Source organism: Artemia sp. Qi Xiang Cuo, chromosome 5, assembly GCF_049724085.1.
Source record: "Artemia sp. Qi Xiang Cuo chromosome 5, ASM4972408v1, whole genome shotgun sequence".
Classification (NCBI taxonomy): Eukaryota; Metazoa; Arthropoda; class Branchiopoda; order Anostraca; family Artemiidae; genus Artemia; species Artemia sp. Qi Xiang Cuo.
Window position 1 is genome coordinate 9,952,476 of NC_142798.1, and position 17,822 is coordinate 9,970,297.

The window sequence follows — 17,822 nt, forward strand, 5'->3', positions numbered from 1 at the left end:
TTCTTTTTGGATTTTGTTCGTTGAAATATAAGAGTTGGAATATTTCAGTAGTGTTTTGTCGTGGTTTACATTGTCACTGTTACATTCTTTTGATGTTTCAAAATTCATTTTAGATTTTTTTTTTCGTTGAAATGTAAGAGTTGGAAAATTTAATTAGTTTTTTTTATTATTTTAACTTTACACTTTTACATTTTCTTGGTGTTTCAAATTTAATTTTGGTTTTATTTTTTAGTTTAAATGTAAGAGTTGGATTATTTCAGTATTATTTTGCCGTGGTTTACCTTGTCACTGTTACATTCTAAAGATGTTTCAAAGTTCTTATTGGATTTTGTCGTTGAACTGTAAGAGTTGGAAAATTTCAGTAGTGTTTTGTCTTGGTTTATCTTGTCACTGTTACATTCTGAAGATGCTTCAAAGTTCATTTTGGATTTTTTTGTTGAAATGTAAGAGTTGGAATATTTCAGTAGTGTTTTGTCGTAGTTTACCTTTTCACTCTTACATTCTCTTTTTGTCTCAAATTTAATTTTGTATTTTTTTTTTCGTTGAAATTTAAGAGTTTGATTATTTCAGTATTGTTTTGCCGGGGTTTAACTTGTCACTATTATATTCTGAAGATGTTTAAAAGTTCATTTTGGATTTTTTTTTTCGTTGAAATGTAAAAGTTGGAATATTTCAATTATGTTTCATCGTGATTTACCTTGTCAATTTTACATTATTAAAATGCTTAAAAGTTAATTTTTGATTTTTTTTTTTCGTTGAAATGTAGGTGTTTGAATATTTAAGAAGTGTTTTGTAGTGGTTTAACTTTTAAATATTAAAATATGAAGATGATTAAAATTTAATTTTTTATTTTTTGGTGAAATGTAAGAATTAGAATATTTCATTAGTGTTTCGTCGTGGTTTAACTTGTCACTGTTACAATGTGAAGATGTTTCAAAGTTCATTTTGGAATTTTTTCGTTGAAATCTAAGAATTGGAATATTTCAGTAGTGTTTTGTCTTGGTTTATCTTGTCACTGTTATATTCTGAAGATGCTTCAAAGTTCATTTTTGATTTTTTTCATTGAAATGTAAGAGTTGGAATATTTTAGTAGTGTTTTGTCGTGGTTTACCTTGTCACTGTTACAATCTCTTGATGTTTCAAAGTTCAGTTTTTTTGTTGAAATGCAAGAGTTGTAATATTTCAGTAGTGTTTTGTCGTGGTTTACCTTGACACAGCTACATTCTCTTGATTTTTTAAAATTCATTTTTTATTTTTTTTTCTTTGAAATGTAAGAGTTGGATTATTTAATTAGTGTTTTGTCTTGATTTACCTTGTCACTGTTACATTATCTTGATGTTTCAAAGTACATTTTGGATTTGTTTCGTTGAAATATAAGAGTTGTAATATTTCAGTAGTGTTTTGTCGTGTTTTACCTTGTCACTGTTACATTCTCTTGATGTTTCAAAGTTCATTTTGTATTTTTTTTTTTCGTTGAAATGTAAGAATTGGGAAATTTCAGCAGTATTATGTCGTGGTTTAACTTGTCACTATTACATTATGAAGATGTTTCAAAGTTCATTTTGGACTTTTTTTTCGGTGAAATGTAAGAGTTGGATTATTTCAGTAGTGTTTTTTCTTGGTTTACCTTGTCACTGTTACATTCTCTTGATGTTTCAAAGTTCATTTTGTATTTATTTCGTTGAGATATAAGATTTGGAATATTTCAGTAGTGTTTTGTCGTGGTTTACCTTGTCACTGTTACATTCTCTTGATGTTTCAAAGTTCATTTTTGATTTTTTTTTTTTGTTGAAATGTAATAATTCTATTATTTCAGTATTGTTTTTTCGTGGTTTACCTTGTCACTGTTATATTCAGATGATTTTTTAAAATTCATTTTGGATTTTTTTTTTTCGGTGAAATGTAAAAGTTGGATTTTTTCTGTAGTTTTTCCTCGTGGATCAACAGGTCACGAGTACATTATGAAGATGCTCCAAAGTTTACTTTGGATTTTTTTTCGTTGAACTGTAAGAGTTAGAATATTTCAGTAGTGTTTTGTTGTGGTTCACCTAATCAGGGTTACATTCTGAAGATGCTCCAAAGTTCATTTTGGATTTTTTTCGTTGAAATTTAATAGTTGGAATATTTCAGTATTGTTTTGTCTTGGTTTACCTTGTCACTGTTACAATCTGAAGATTCTTCAAAGTTCATTTTGTTTTTTTCCGCTGAAATGTAAGAGTTGGAATATTTAAATAGTGGTTTGTCGTGGTTTACCTTGTCTCTGTTACATTCTTAAGATGTTTCAAAGTTCATTTTGGATGTTTTCATTGAAATGTAAGAGTTGGAATATTTCTGTAGTGTTCTTTCATGGTTTACCTTGTCACTGTTACATTCTCTTGATATTTCAAAGATCATTTTGGATTTTTTTTTTCATTGAAATGTAGGAGTTGGAATATTTCAGTAGTGTTTTGTCGTGGTTTACCTTCTCACTGTTATATTCTAAGATGTTTCAAAGTTCATTTTGGATGTTTTTCATTGAAAAGTAATAGTTGGAATATTTCAGTAGTGTTATGTCGTGGTTTACCTTGTCACTGTTTATTCTCTTGATGTTTCAAAGTTCAATTTGGATTTTTTTTTCATTGAAATGTAAGAGTTTGAATATTTCAGTAGTGTTTTGTCGTGGTTTACCTTGACACAGCTACATTCTCTTTATGTTTTAAAGTTCATTTTTTATTTTTTTTTTATTTGAAATGTAAGAGTTGGATTATTTAATTAGTGTTTTGTCTTGATTTACCTTGTCACTGTTACATTTTCTTCATGTTTCAAATTTAATTTCTTATTTGTTTCGTTTAAATATAATAGTTATAATATTTAAGTTGTTTCTTTTAGTGGTTTAAATTGTCAATGTTACATTCTCTGGATGTTTCTAAGTTCAGTATCTATTTTTTTTTCGTTGAGATTTAAGAATTTTGAAATTTAAGAATTATTCTTTCGTGGTTTACCTTGTCAATATTACATTCTGAAGATGTTTCAAAGTTCATTTTGGACTTTTTTTTGGGTGAAATGTAAGAGTTGGAATATTTCAGTAGTGTTTTGTCGTGGTTTACCTTGTCACTGTTACATTCTCTTGATGTATCAAAGTTAATTTTGTATTTTTTTTCATTGAAATATAATAGTTGGAATATTTAATTAATGTTTGGTCGTGGTTTACCTTGTCACTGTTGCATTCTCTTGATGTTACAAAGTTCATTTTGGATTTGTTTTGTTCGATGAAATGTAAGAATTAGATTATTTCAGTATTGTTTTGTCGTGGTTTGTCTTGTCACTGTTACATTCTGATGATGTTTCAAAGTTCATTTTAGATTTTTATTTCGGTGAATTGAAAGAGTTGGACTATTTCAGTAGTGTTTTGTCGTGGTTTACCTTGTCACTGTTACATTCTGAAGATGTTTCAAAGTTCATTTTGGACTTTTTTCGTTGAAATGTAAGAGTTGGAATATTTCAGTAGTGTTTTGTCTTGGTTTACCTTGTCACTGTTACATTCTCATGATGTTTCATAGTTCATTTTGTTTTTTTCCGCTGAAATGTAAGAGTTGGAATATTTCAATAGTGTTTTGTCGTGGTTTACCTTGTCTCTGTTACATTCTTAAGATGTTTCAAAGTTCATTTTGGATGTTTTTCATTGAAATGTAAGAGTTGGAATATTTCAGTAGTGTTCTGTCATGGTTTAACTTGTCACTGTTACATTCTCTTGATATTTCAAAGTTCATTTTGGATTTTTTTTTTAATTTAAATGTAGGAGTTGGAATATTTCAGTAGTGTTTTGTCGTGGTTTACCTTGTCACAGCTACATTCTCTTGATGTTTCAGAGTTCATTTTTAATTTTTTTTTTCGTTGAAATGTAAGAATTGGAAAATTTAAGCAGTATTCTGTCGTGGTTTACCTTGTCACTATTACATTCTGAAGATGTTTCAAAGTTCATTTTGGACTTTTTTTTTCGGTGAAATGTAAGAGTTGGATTATTTCAGTAGTGTTTTATCTTGGTTTACCTGGTCACTGTTACATTCTCTTGATGTTTCAAAGTTCATATTGGATTTTTTTCGTTGAAATATAAGAGTTGGAATATTTCAGTAGTGTTTTGTCGTGGTTTACCTTGTCATTGTTACATTTTCTTGATGTTTAAAAGTTCATTTTGGATTTTTTCATTGAAATTTAAGAGTTGGATTACATTCTGAAGATGTTTCAAAGTTTATTTTGGATTTTTTTCGTTGAAATGTAAGAGTTGTAATATTTCAGTAGTGTTTCGTCGTGGTTTACCTTGTCACTGTTACATTTTGAAGATGTTTCAAGGTTCATTTTGGAGTTTTTTCGTTGAAAGGTAAGAGTTGGAATATTTCAGTAGTGTTTTGTCGTGGTTTACATTGTCACTGTTACATTCTCTTGATGTTTCAAAGTTCATTTTGGATTTTTTTTTATTAGTTGAACTGTAAGAGTTTGAGTATTTCAGTAGTGTTTTGTCCTGTTTTACCTTGTCACTGTTACATTCTCTTAAGGTTTCAAAGTTGATTTTGTATTGTTTTTTCATTTAATGCAGGAGTTATGATATTTCATTTGTGTCTTGTCGTAATTTACCTCATCACTGTTATATTCTCATGATGCTTCGAAATTAATTTTTGATTTTTTTTTCTTCGTTGAACTGTAAGAGTTTGAGTATTTCAGTAGTGTTTTTCCTGTTTTACCTTGTCACTCTTACATTCTCTTGATGTTTTAAAGTTCATTTTTTTTTTCGTTGAAATATAATAGTTTGAATATTTCAGTAGTGTTTTGTCGTGATTTACCTTGTCACCGTTACATTATGAAGATGTTTCAAAGTTCATTTTGGATTTTTTTCGTTGAAATGTAAGAGTTGAAAAATTTCAGTAGTGTTTTCTCGTGGTTTACCTGGTTACTATTACATTCTCTCGATGTTTCAAAGTTCATTTTGGATTTCATTTACTGAAATGTAAGAATTGGAATATTTCAGTAGTGTTTTGTCGTGGTTTACATTGTCACTCTTACATTCTTTTGATGTTTCAAAGTTCGTTTTAGATTTTTTTTTTTCGTTGAACTAAAAGAGTTGGAATATTTCAGTAGTGTTTTTTCGTAGTTTATCTTATCACTGTTACATTCTCTTGAAGTTTCGAATTTCATTTTGGATTTTTTTTCGTTAATGTAAGAGATGGATGATTTCAGTATTGTTTTGCCGTGGGTTACCTTGTCACTGTGACTTTTTTTCGTTGAAATGTAAGAGTTGGAATGTTTCAGTAGTGTTTTGTCCTGGTTTACCTTGCCACTGTTACAATCTCTTGATGTTTAAAAGTTCATTTTGGATTTTTTCGTTGTAAAATAAGAGTTGGAATATTTCAATAGTGTTTTGTCATGGTTCACCATATCAATGCTACATTCTAAATATGTTTAAATGTTCATTTTGAATTTTTTTCGATGAAATTCAAGATTTTGAATATTTCAGTAATGTTTTGTTGTGGTCTATCTTCTCACTATTTTATTCTCTTGATGTTTCAAAGTTCATTTCAGATTTTTTTTATTCGTTGAAATGTAAGAGTTTGAGTTGGAATTTTTCAGTAATGTTTTGTCATGGTTTACCTTGTCACTGTTACATTCTCTTGATATTTCAAAGTTCATTTAGGACTTTTTTTCGTTGAAATGTAAGAGTTGGAATGTTTTAGTAGTGTTTTGTCTTGGTTTACCTTGTCACTGTTACATTCTCTTGATGTTTAAAAGTTCATTTTGGATTTCTTTCATTGAAAAGTAAGAGTTGGAATATTTCAGTAGTGTTTTGTCGTGGTTTACCTTGTCACTATTACATTCTGAAGATGTTTCAAAGTTCATTTTGGATTTTTTTTTCGTTGAAATGTAAGAGTTGGAATATTTCAGTAGTGTTTTGTCGTGGTTTACATTGTCACTGTTACATTATCTTGATGTTTCAAAGTTAATTTTTGATTTTTTTTATTCGTTGAAATGTAAGAGTTTGAGTATTTCAGTAATGTTTTTCCTGGTTTACCTTGTCACTGTTACATTCTCTTGATGTTTCAAAGTTCATTTTGGATTTTTTTTTCATTGAAGTGTAAGAGTTGGAATATTTCAGTAGTGTTTTGTCGTGGTTTACCTTGTCACTATTACATTCTGAAGATGTTTCGAAGTTCATTTTGGATTTTATTCGTTGAAATGTAAGAGTTGAAATATTTCAGTAGTTTTTTCTCGTGGTTTACCTGGTTACTATTACATTCTCTCAATGTTTCAAAGTTCATTTTGGATTTAATTTGTTGAAATGTAAGAGTTGGAATATTTCAGTAGTGTTTTGTCGTGGTTTACATTGTCACTGTTACATTCTCTTGATGTTTCAATGTTCATTTTAGATTTTTTTTTTCCGTTGAACTATAAGAGTTGGAATATTTCAGTAGTGTTTTGTCGTAGTTTACCTTGTCACTGTTACATTCTCTTGATGTTTCAAATTTCATTTTGGATTTTTTTTTTCGTTGAAATGTAAGAGTTGGATTATTTCAGTATTGTTTTGCCGTGGTTTACCTTGTCACTGTTACATTCTGAAGATGTTTCAAAGTTTATTTTTGATTTTTTCGTTGAACTGTAAGAGTTGGAAAATTTCAGTAGTGTTTTGTCGTGGCTTACCTTGTCACTATTACATTCTGAAGATGTTTCAAAGTTCATTTTGGATTTTTTTTTTTTTCGTTAAAATGTAAGAGTTGTAATATTTCAGTAATGTTTCGTCGTGCTTTACCTGGTCACTGTTACATTCTGAAGATGCTTCGAAGTTCATTTTGGATTTTTTTTTTCGTTGAAATGTAAGATTTGGAATAATTCAATAGTGTTTTGTCGTGGTTTACCTTCTCTTTTGCATTCTGAAGATGTTTCAAAGTTTATTTTGGATTTTTTTTTCATTGAAATGTAAGAGTTGGAATATTTTAGTAGTGTTTTGTCGTGGTTTAACTGGTCACTGTTACATTCTGAAGATGCTTCAAAGTTCATTTTGGACTTTTTTCGTTGAAATGTAAGAGTTTGAATATTTATAATGGGTTTTGTCTTGGTTTACCTTGTCACTCTAACATTCTGAAGATGCTTCAAAGTTCATTTTGGATTTTTTTCGTTGAAATGTAAGAGTTGGAATATTTCAATAGTGTTTTGTCGTGGTTTACCTTGTCTCTGTTACAATCTCTTGATGTTTCGAAGTTCATTTTGGATTTTTTTTTCGTTGAAATGTAAGAGTTGTAAAATATCAGCAGTGTTTTGTCGAGGTTTACCTTGTCAATATTACATTGTGAAGATGTTTCAAAGTTCATTTTGGATTTTTTTTTTCGTTGAAATGTAAGAATTGGAATATTTCAGTAGTGTTTTGTCTTGGTTTATCTTGTCACTGTTACATTCTGAAGATGCTTCAAAGTTCATTTTGGATTTTTTCCGTTGAAATGTAAGAGTTGAAATATTTCAATAGTGTTTTGTCGTGGTTTACCTTGTCACTGTTATATTCTTTTGATGTTTCAAAGTTCATTTTTTCTAAATTGAAATGTAAGACTTGGAATATTTTAGTAGTGTTTTATCGTGGTTTAACTTGTCACTGTTACATTCTCTTGATTTTTCAAAGTTCAGTTTGTTTTTTTTTCGTTGAAATGTAAGAGTTGGAATATTTCAGTAGTGTTTTGTCGTGGTTTACCTTGTATCTGTTACATTCTTAAGATGTTTCAAAGTTCATTTTGAATTTTTTTTTATTGAAAATTAAGAGTTGGAATATTTCAGTAGTGTTCTGTCATGGTTTACCTTGTCACTGTTACATTCTCTTAATGTTTCAAAGTTCATGTTGGATTTTTTTTTCGTTAAACTGTAAGAGTTAGAATATTTCAGTAGTGTTTTGTCGAGGTTTACCTTGTCACTGTTACAAATTATAAGATGCTTCAAAGTTCATTGTGGAGTTTTTTCGTTCAAATGTAAGAGTTGGAATATTTCAATAGTGTTTTGTCGTGGTTTACCTTGTCTGTGTTACATTCTGAAGATGTTTCAAAGTTCCTTTTGGATTTTTTTTCATTGAAATATAAGAGCTGGAATATTTAAGTAGTGTTCTCTCATAGTTTACCTTGTCACTGTTACATTCTCTTGATGTTTCAAAGTTCATTTTTGATTTTTTTCATTGAAATGTAAGAGTTTGATTATTTCACTAGTGTTTTTTCACTAGTGATTATTTCACTAGTTATTTCACTAGAAATGAATTATTTCAGTATTGTTTTGTCGTGGTTTACCTTGTCACTGTTAGATTCTGAAGATTTTTCAAAGTTCATTTTAGATTTTTTTCGGTGAAATGTAAGAGTTGGAATATTTTAGTAGTGGTTTGTCGTGGTTTACCTTGTAACTATTAGATTCTGAAGATGTTTCAAAGTTCATTTTGGATTTTTTTTCATTGAAACGTAAGAGTTGGAATGTTTCAGTAGTGTTTCGTCGTGGTTTACCTTGTCACTGTTACATTCTGAAGATGTTTCAAAGTTCATTTTGGACTTTTTTCGTTGAAATGTAAGAGTTGGAATATTTCAGTAGTTTTTTGTCGTGGTTTACCTTGTCACTGTTACATTCTGAAGATGCTTCAAAGTTAATTTTTGATTTTTTTCGTTGAAATTTAAGAGCTGGAATATTTCAGTAGTGTTTTGTCGTGGTTTACCTTGTCTCTGGTACATTCTTAAGGTGTTTCAAAGTTCATTTTGGATGTTTTTTATTGAAATGTAAGAGTTGGAATATTTCAGTAGTGTTTTGTCGTGGTTTACCTTGTCGCTGTTACATTCTCTTGATGTCTCAAATTTCATTTTGGACTTTTTTTCATTGAAATGTTAGAGTTGGAATATTTCAGTAGTGTTTTGTCGTGATTTACCTTGTCACTGTTACATTCTCTTGATGTTTCAAAGTTTTTTTCGTTGAAATGTAAGAGTTGGAATATTTCAGTAGTGATTTGTCGTGGTTTACCTTGTCTCTGTTACATTTTTAAGATGTTCCAAAGTTCATTTTGGATTTTTTTTTTCATTGAAATTAAAGAGTTAGAATATTTCAGCAGTGTTCTGTCATGGTTTACCTTGTCACTGTTAAATTCTCTTGATGTTTCAAAGTTCATTTTGGATTTTTTTCGTTGAACTGTAAGAGTTAGAATATTTCAGTAGTGTTCGTCGTGGTTTACCTTGTCACTGTTATTGTTTGTGTTTTATTGTCTGTATTGTTTTATTACTGTATTGTCACTGTGTTGTGTCGTGGTTTACCATGTCACTGTTACATTCTGAAGATGTTTCAAAGTTCCTTTTGGATTTTTTCGTTGAAATGTAAGAGTTGGAATATTTCAGTAGTGTTTTGTCTCTTACATTTCCATTACAGTCTCTTGTATTACTCTTACATTTCAACAAAAAAATAATCAAAAATGAACTTTGAAACATCAAGAGAATGTAACAGTGACAAGTTAAACCACGACAAAAAACTACTGAAATATTCTAACTCTTACATGTCATCGAAAAAAAAGTCCAAAATGAAGTTTGAAACATTAAGAGAATGTAACAGTGACAAGGTAAACCACGACAAAACACTACTGAAATATTCCAACTCTTAAATTTCAATGAAAAAAATTCAAACTGAACTTTGAAACATCTTCAGAATGTAACAGTGACACGGTAAACCACGAAAAAACACTTACTGAAATATTCCAACTCTTACATTTCAACGAAAAAAATCCAAAACGAACTTTGAAACATCAATAGAATGTAACAGTGACAAGGTAAACCACGACGAAACCCTACTGAAATATTCCAACTCTTGCATTTCAACGAAAAAATCCAAAATAAACTCTGAAACATCTTCAGAACGTAACAGTGACAAGGTAAACCAAGACAAAACACTACTGAAATATTCCAACTCTTACATTTCAACTAAAAAAGTCCAAAATGAACTTTGAAACATCTTCAGAATGTAACAGTGACAAGGTAAACCACGACGAAATACTACTGAAATATTCCAACTCTTACATTTCAACAAAAATAAATCCAAAATGAACTTTGAAACATCTTCAGAATGTAATAGTGACAAGGTAACCCACGACAAAACACTACTGAAATATTCCAACTCTTACTTTTCAACGAAAAAATCCAAAATGAACTTTTAAACATCAAGAGAATGTAACAGTGACAAGGTAAACCACGACAAAACACTACTAAAACATTCCAACTCTTACATTTCAACGAAAAAAAGTCCTAAATGAACTTTGAATTATCAAGAGAATGTAACAGTGACAAGGTAAACCATGACAAAACATTACTTAAAAATTCCAACTCTTACATTTCAACGAATGAAATCCAAAATGAACTTTGAAACATCTTCAGAATGTAACAGTGACAAGGTAAACCACGACAGAACACTACTGAAATTTTCTAATTCTTACCTTTCAACAAAAAAAAAATCCAAAATTAACTTTGAAACATCAAGAGAATGTAACAGGGACTAGGTAAACCACGACAAAACACTACTGAAATATTCCAACTCCTATATTTCAACGAAAAAAATTCAAAATGAACTTCGAAACATCAAGAGAATGTAACAGTGACAAGGTAACCCACGACAAAACACTACTGAAATAGTCAAACTCTTACATTTCAACGAAAAAAAAAAAATTAAAAATGAACTTTTAAACATCAAGAGAATGTAGCTGTGACAAGGTAAACCACCACAAAACGCTACTGAAATATTCTAACTTTTACTTTTCAACAAAAAAAAAACTGAACTTTTAAACATCAAGAGAGTGTAACAGTGATAAGGTAAACCACGACAAAACCCTATTGAAATATTCTAACTCTTACATTTCAGTGAAAAAAAAATCCAAAGTGAACTTTGAAATATCAAGAGAATGTAACAGTGACAAGGTAAACCATGACAGAACACTACTGAAATATTCCAACTCTTACATTTCAATGAAAACATCCAAAATGAACTTTGAAACATCTTAAGAATGTAACAGAGACAAGGTAAACCACAACAAAACACTACTGAAATATTCCTACTCTTAAATTTCAACGGAACAAAACAAAATGAACTTTGAAGCATCTTCAGATTGTAACAGTGACAAGGTAAACCAAGACAAAACACTACTGTAATATTCCAACTCTTACATTTCAACGAAAAAATTCAAAGTTAACTCTGAAACATCTTCAGAATGTAATAGTGACAAGGTAAACCACGACAAAACACTACTGAAATATTCCAACTCTTACAATTCCCCGAAAAAAAAAATCCAAAATGAATTTTGAAACATAATGAAACATAACGAAATGAATTTGAAACATAAAAACATAACGAAAAAAAAAATCCAAAATGTAAGAGTTGTTTGCTTGAGACACAGAAGGGCCTCCCCTCCCCCCAACTTATGGGACTCCTCCCCCCAACTTTATGGGTCACTGTTACATTCCTTGTCACTGTTACATTCTCTTGATGTTTCAAAGTTCATTTTGGATTTTTTCATTGAAATGTAAGAGTTGGAATATTTCAGTAGTGTTTGTCGTGGTTTAGCTTGTCACTGTTACATTCTGAAGATGTTTCAAAGTTCATTTTGGATTTTTTCGTTGAACTGTAAGAGTTGGAATATTTCAGGTGTTTAGTCGTGGTTTACTTTGTCACTGTTGCATTCTCTTGATGTTTCAAAGTTCATTTGATTTTTTTTTTGGTTGAAATGTCAGAGTTGGATTATTTCAGTAGTGTTTTGTCATGGTTTACTATGTCGCTGTTACATTCTGAAGGATTTTTTTTGTTGAAATGTAAGAGTTGGAATATTTCAAGTAGTGTTTTGTCGTGGTTTACCTTGTCACTGTTACATTCTCTTGATGTTTCAATATTCATTTTTGATTTTTTTTTTGTTGAAATGTAAGAGTTGGATTATTTCAGTAGTGTTTTGTCGTGGTTTACCATGTCACTGTTACATTCTGAAGATGTTTCAAAGTTCATTTTAGATTTTTTTCGTTGAACTGTAAGAGTTAGAATATTTCAGTAGTGTTTTGTCGTGATTTACCTTGTCACCGTTACATTCTCTTGATGTTTTAATGTTCATTTTGGACTTTTTTTCATTGAAATGTAAGAGTTGGAATATTTCAGTAGTGTTTTGTCGTCGTTTACCTTGTCACTGTTACATACTCTTGATGTTTCAAAGTTCTTTTTTGATTTTTTTTTTCGTTTAAATGTAAGAGTTGGATTATTTCAGTATTGAGTTGTCGTGGTTTACCATATCAATGTTACATTCTATAGATAATTCAAAGTTCGTTTTGGATTTTTTTTTTCGGCGAAATGTAACAGTTTGAATATTTCAGTAGTGTTTTGTAGTGGTTTACCTTGTCAATGTTACATTCTGAAAATGCTTCAAAGTTCATTTCGGATGTTTTTTGTTGAAATGTAAGAGTTGGAATATATCAGTAGTGGTTTGTCGTGGTTTACCTTGTCTCTGTTACATTCTTAAGATGTTTCAAAGTTCATTTTGGATTTTTTTCATTGAAATGTAAGAGTTGGAATATTTCCGTAGTGTTCTGTCATGGTTTAACTTGTCACTGTTACATTCTCTTTATATTTCAAAGTTCATTTTGGATTTTTAAATTGAAATGTAAGACTTGGAATATTTTAGTAGTGTTTTATCGTGGTTTAACTTGTCACTGTTACATTCTCTTGATGTTTCAAAGTTCAGTTTGTTTTTTTTTTTAGTTGAAATGTAAGAGTTGGAATATTTCAGTAGTGTTTTGTCGTGGTTTACCTTGTATCTGTTACATTCTTAAGATGTTTCAAAGTTCATTTTGAAATTTTTCGTTGAACTGTAAGAGTTGGAATATTTCAGTAGTGTTTAGTCGTGGTTTACTTTGTCACTGTTGCATTCTCTTGATGTTTCAAAGTTCATTTGAATTTTTTTTTTTTTGGTTGAAATGTCAGAGTTGGATTTTTTCAGTAGTGTTTTGTCATGGTTTACTATGTCGCTGTTACATTCTGAAGATGTTTCAAAGTTCATTTTGGATTTTTTCGTTGAAATGTAAGAGTTGGAATATTTCAAGTAGTGTTTTGTCGTGGTTTACCTTGTCACTGTTACATTCTCTTGATGTTTCAATGTTCATTTTGGATTTTTTTTTTCGTTGAAATGTAAGAGATGGATTATTTCAGTAGTGTTTTGTTGTGAATAACTTGTCACTGTTACATTCTGAAGATGTTTCAAAGTTCATTTTAGATTTTTTCGTTGAACTGTAAGAGTTAGAATATTTCAGTAGTGTTATGTCGTGATTTATCTTGTCACTGTTACATTCTCTTGATGTTTTAATGTTCATTTTGGACTTTTTTTCCATTGAAATGTAAGAGTTGGAATATTTCAGTAGTGTTTTGTCGTCGTTTACCTTGTCACTGTTACATACTCTTGATGTTTCAAAGTTCTTTTTTGATTTTTTTTTTCGTTGAAATGTAAGAGTTGGATTATTTCAGTATTGTTTTGTCGTGGTTTACCTTGTTACTGTTACATTCTGAAGATGTTTCAAAGTTTATTTTGGATTTTTTTTTCTTCGGTGAAATGTAAGAGTTGGAATATTTCAGTAGTGTTTTGTAGTGGTTTACCTTGTCAATGTTACATTCTGAAAATGATTCAAAGTTCATTTAGGATGTTTTTTGTTGAAATGTAAGAGTTGGAATATTTCGATAATGTTTTGTCGTGGTTTACCTTGTCTCTGTTACATTCTTAAGATGTTTTAAAGTTCATTTCGGATATTTTTTATTCAAATGTAAGAATTGGAATATTTCCGTAGTGTTCTGTCATGGTTTAACTTGTCACTGTTACATTCTCTTTATATTTCAAAGATCATTTTGGATTTTTTAAATTGAAATGTAAGACTTGGAATATTTTAGTAGTGTTTTATCGTGGTTTAACTTGTCACTGTTACATTCTCTTGATGTTTCAAAGTTCAGTTTGTTTTTTTTTTCGTTGTAATGTAAGAGTTGGAATATTTCAGTAGTGTTTTGTCGTGGTTTACCTTGTATCTGTTACATTCTTAAGATGTTTCAAAGTTCATTTTGAACTTTGAAAAAAGTTAGGGGGCCTTTGGTGGCCCTTCTGTGTCTCAAGTGCGCAAATAAAAGTATTAAAAAAATGTGGGGAGGGACTCAAAAGTTAGCGGGGAGGGGGCCCTACTGTGTCTCAATTGCCCAAAAAAGTATTAAAAAATTTTGGAAGGGGACCAAAAAGTTTGGGGGGGCCTGCGCCACTCTAAGTGAACCATGCTTACAAAAAAAAGTATTAAAAAAATGGGGGAGAGGGCAAAAAAGATGGGGGGGGGGGGTTGGGGTAGTAGACCTCACAACACTGTTCAAAAGGAACTTGTGTATTATAATGACTACAGAGTTTCACCCCAAATTATCCTCTAAAATGTCTTAAACTGTTTCACCCAAAAAAATCCCTAAAATTTTGATTAATTTGTTTTTTCCCAAATAATCCCCTAAAAGTAATTTCAGAATGTTCCTTTGTTTCGGCATCCCTGCGCTGTCACATTTGAAATTCCCAGGAAACCATTTCCCGCGTAAAATATATTCAATCTGTCTTGATCTCGTTTGAATTTCTGAAAATATCTATCAAACCAACCATTAACAAACAGAACCATGTAACAACATCAAACCAACCATCAATAAACAGAACCATGAAACAACATCATACCAACCATCAACAAACAGAACCATGAAAAAAACGTCAAATCATCAACTGCGATAACCATCAAACCAACCATCAACAAACAGAACCATGAAACAACATCAAATAACCATTAAAAAGAAAAGAAACAACATCAAACAATATAACCATCAAACCATATAACCATTAAACAGGTGTAGAAAGAGGTGTGGTCTTGTACCGTTAGACTCGATTATAGATGGCAACACACACTCCCCGTCGCGGTAATACCTGGCTCCTTACTGACAGCCCTTTCATATACGGAATAATTTCTGTTAGTTTTAAGTTTTAACGTCGTTTCTTACTTTCAGTTAAAAAAACTTTTTTTTTTTTTTTTTTAATAATAGATAGTAACGATGGCAACAGTGATAGAAATTCACATAAATACCAGTTATTTTGGTCACATATGCAGTGACCGTCATCAGTAGTAAAACTAAACTAAAACAATTTTAAACAATAGTTTATATACACAATCTACATAAACTACATATTGTTTAATTCTCTAATTCTTTTCAAAGCAAAGGCGGAAGCTAGCCTCTTTGACCTTCTTTGATTCAGTTCATTAGCATTCAATGATATTATACTTGGACAGAGGTCAGCTACATTTTGCGAATTGAATTTTACTCTGTCAGATTTTAGTCAATTATCGTAGATATAATTTAGCTCAAATTCACCTGTGTCACGATTCAAAGCAACATTCTTGAATAATATTTTCTTTATTTCAAGAGTTTCACGAAAAATTTGCTTTAAACCCCGATCCCTAGAAATCAAAGAGACAATATCGAACAAAATAAATAAGTCTGGAAAATTTAAAATATAATATGAAACGGTTGAAGAAAAATCATCAGACTTAGAATCTTGCTTTAAAGCCGAAGAAATAGAATCTTTATGCTGTAACAATCGTGCCACATATGAGCTTCCACAAGTACATGGAACCTGATAGATCCCACTTTGTTGTCCCACTGAAGTTAGATCCTTCCCAAAATTTAGAAAACTACCCAAAGTATTTTTACTCTTTAAAGCTATTTTTAGACCATCACTTTGTAAAATTCTTTTTAAGTTTTTCACTTAGCCCGAGTACATATGGTAAGGAACAAAAAACATTCTTCTCCCGAGTTGTTTCCAAGACTTCCTTAGAAATCTCTAGAAACCTTTTTATTCTTTTGGAAAAAGTCTGGTTAATTAACCACTCTGGATACATACTGCTTATTAGTATTTTTCTTAGAAAAAACTAAATACTAAAGATCCGGTCAGTTAAAGAAATGATCAAGCCAATTCTTACTTGGCGAGCGTGACCGGAACTATAAGACAGAAATCTGTTGCTATTTGTTGGTTTGCTGTGAATTTTGAAATCCCGACTATTTTCATTTTTAAAAAGATGAACATCAAGAAAAGTAAGTTTCCCATTCTCTTCTAATTCAACAGAAAACTTTAAATCCCCCCCCAAACAATTAAGATGTTACAAAAATCCTTTTAATTCCTCCTCCCCATAATCCCATACTGAAATTATATCATCCATATACCGGCCCCAAAAAATATGTTTAAAAAATATGAATCTAACGCAATTGTTTCAGTATTTTCCACAAAAATATTAGCTAATAAAGGAGATAAAGGGGCCTCCATAGGTAGACCATTTATTTGTTCGAAAAACTCCCCTCTGAATTAAAAAATATAAGAGAACTTATTATCTACATCAACTCGTTCAATGTGTACGTATAGTCTATGTTATTGAGAAGGGTATGCATGTTTGAACTTTACTTTTCAGTAAGACGAAGGGTATTTTGGCTAGCCTTTCAGAGGATGGTAAGAGGAGTGTGGAACTAGATCAAAACACGTTATATGCATTCGGATTGTCAAAAGGGTGCAACATAGGAATACCTGAGTATATTAATTGGGAAAACTCAGGAAATGATAAGGGAGATGATGAAAAAGGCAATATTTGCATGCTACCAGTACTACTTTAACTACCATCGCTACTACTACCACACTACTCCATTTACAGTATTATGGAAAAATTTGGAATAAATCAAAAGACGCTATATCTATGCATATTACCCAAATAGCGTACCTCAAAAATTGATTTGATTATAAAGTTGGAACTTAAAAAGAATCCTTAAAGGGGAAGATATTCGCATGAAAAGGCAATATGTGCACACTACTGCTTATGCTACTGTTGCTGCTATATTTACAACTACTGCAACTACTACTTCTATCGCAACTCCTTATTGGGCTAAGAGCATTGAGGTTAAAATTTCAAGAAGTATATGAACATACAGGTTATTAAAAGGACATATCAGCAATGTCATAGCAATCGTTAATTGTATTAAATTGAAACTTCCAGGACTTGATGAGAGGGATATCCAAAAAGTAATAGGTTAATACTACTGCTGCTAGTAGTGCTACCACTTTTCAATACTATTACTAGTAGTATCAATGCTACTACTGTTACAACTATCCCTAAGGGTATCAAGATGAAATTTTCAAGATATTTTGAGGGGAAGATGAACTGAATCAGAACACGCCCTCTGTAGAACACCACTACTGCTATTAAAACTAAGAATATAATGGCGAAAATTTTGGTATATTTACGTATGAAGGTAGGACACTAGACCGTGTAGATGAATTTCAGTACTTAGGTTGTTGACTATCGTCAGATGGGAAATGTAGTCCAGGAAGGGAACGATTTGACCGGGAACAAATTGCAAGAGAAAAGACTCTTTGACAACCCGACTCAAAAAATATGCTGATTCCAAATATGCAAAGTTGGCTCATCTATCTGCTTTACAAATATGCTGTTTTTAGGTTGAGGTTCATTTTAAGGAGGTGAATTTTGTGTTTCATATATAGGCGTACAACAACAAAATGGATGTCTAGAATAGCGTAATAGGTCACGGTGATTATAAAAATCACTTTTATTTAAACTTCAAATTAAAACTTAGGTTTTTTTAGGTTGAGGTTGATTTTCAGGAGGTGAATTCGTTTTTACATATAAATGCGTAGAGCAACAAAATTAATGTCTAGAATAGGATACTAGATCACGGTGATTATGAAAATCCCTTTTATTTGAACATAAATTAAAACTTTC